A 2163-nucleotide genomic window follows, 5' to 3' on the forward strand; every position below is an offset into this window, starting at 1 on the left:
TCATTTGCATCAGCCATTTGAGAGGTCTGTGGTCAGTTTGAACTAGGAAGTGAGTCCCAAAGAGGTATGGTCTCAGCTTCTTCAGGGACCAAACCACAGCAAAGGCCTCCCTCTCAATGGCACTCCAACGCTGCTCCCTGGGGAGTAACCTCCTGCTAATGAAAGCAACAGGCTGGTCAAGGCCATCATCATTTGTTTGGGACAAAACTGCCCCTATCCCATGTTCAGAGGCATCTGTCTGCACAATGAACTGCTTAGAATAATCTGGAGCTTTTAGAACTGGTGCTGAGCACATTGCTTGTTTCAGGGTGTCAAAGGCCTGTTGGCATTCCACAGTCCAGTTCACTTTCTTGGGCATTTTCTTGGAGGTGAGTTCAGTAAGGGCTGTCACAATGGATCCATATCCCTTCACAAACCTCCTGTAATACCCAGTCAAGCCAAGGAATGCCCTGACTTGAGTCTGGGTTTTTGGAGCTACCCAGTCCAGAATAGTCTGGATCTTGGGTTGGAGTGGCTGAACTTGGCCTCCACCTACAAGGTGTCCCAAGTAAACCACAGTTCCCTGCCCTATCTGGCATTTGGATGCCTTGATAGAGAGGCCTGCAGATTGCAGAGCCTTCAAAACCTTCTTCAGGTGGACCAGGTGATCCTGCCAGGTGGAGCTAAAGACAGCAATATCATCAAGATAAGCTGTGCTAAAGGACTCCAAGCCAGCAAGGACTTGATTCACCAACCTTTGGAAGGTGGCAGGGGCATTCTTTAAACCAAAGGGCATAACAGTAAACTGATAATGCCCATCAGGTGTGGAGAATGCTATTTTCTCTTTTGCTCCAGGTGCCATTTTTATTTGCCAGTACCCTGCTGTCAAGTCAAAGGTACTTAAGAATTTGGCAGCACCTAATTTATCTATGAGCTCATCAGCTCTAGGAATTGGATGAGCATCTGTCTTGGTGACAGAATTGAGCCCTCTGTAGTCCACACAAAACCTCATCTCTTTCTTTCCATCTTTGGTGTGAGGTTTGGGGACTAAGACCACTGGGCTAGCCCAGGGGCTGTCAGAGCGCTCAATTACTCCCAATTCTAGCATCTTGTGGACTTCCACCTTGATGCTTTCCTTAACATGGTCAGACTGTCTAAAGATTTTGTTTTTGACAGGCATGCTGTCTCCTGTGTCCACATCATGGGTACACAGGTGTGTCTGACCAGGGGTTAAGGAGAAGAGTTCAGGAAACTGTTGTAGGACTCTCCTACAATCAGCTTGCTGTTGGCCAGAGAGGGTGTCTGAGTAGATCACTCCATCTACTGTGCCATCTTTTGGGTCTGATGACAGAAGATCAGGGAGAGGTTCACTCTCTGCCTCCTGATCCTCATCTGTTACCATCAACAGATTCACATCAGCCCTGTCATGGAAGAGCTTAAGGCGGTTCACATGGATCACCCTCTTGGGGCTCCTGCTTGTGCCCAGGTCCACCAGGTAGGTGACCTGACTCTTCCTTTCTAGCACTGGGTAAGGGCCACTCCATTTGTCCTGGAGTGCCCTGGGAGCCACAGGCTCCAGAACCCAGACTTTCTGCCCTGGTTGGAACTCAACCAGTGCAGCCTTTTGGTCATACCAAAACTTCTGGAGCTGTTGGCTGGCCTCAAGGTTTTTGGTTGCCTTTTCCATGTACTCTGCCATTCTAGAGCGAAGGCCAAGTACATAGTCCACTATGTCTTGTTTAGGCTCATGAAGAGGTCTCTCCCAGCCTTCTTTAACAAGAGCAAGTGGTCCCCTTACAGGGTGGCCAAACAGAAGTTCAAAGGGTGAGAATCCTACTCCCTTCTGTGGCACCTCTCTGTAAGCAAAAAGCAGACATGGCAAGAGGACATCCCATCTCCTTTTGAGTTTTTCTGGGAGCCCCATGATCATGCCTTTTAATGTCTTGTTGAATCTCTCAACTAAGCCATTAGTTTGTGGATGGTATGGTGTAGTGAATTTGTAAGTCACTCCACACTCATTCCACATGTGTTTTAGGTATGCTGACATGAAGTTGGTACCTCTGTCAGACACCACCTCCTTAGGGAAACCCACTCTGGTAAAGATACCAATGAGGGCCTTGGCTACTGCAGGGGCAGTAGTCGACCTAAGGGGAATAGCTTCAGGATACCTAGTAGCATGATCCA

Source organism: Pleurodeles waltl, chromosome 4_2, assembly GCF_031143425.1.
Source record: "Pleurodeles waltl isolate 20211129_DDA chromosome 4_2, aPleWal1.hap1.20221129, whole genome shotgun sequence".
NCBI classification, from domain to species: Eukaryota; Metazoa; Chordata; class Amphibia; order Caudata; family Salamandridae; genus Pleurodeles; species Pleurodeles waltl.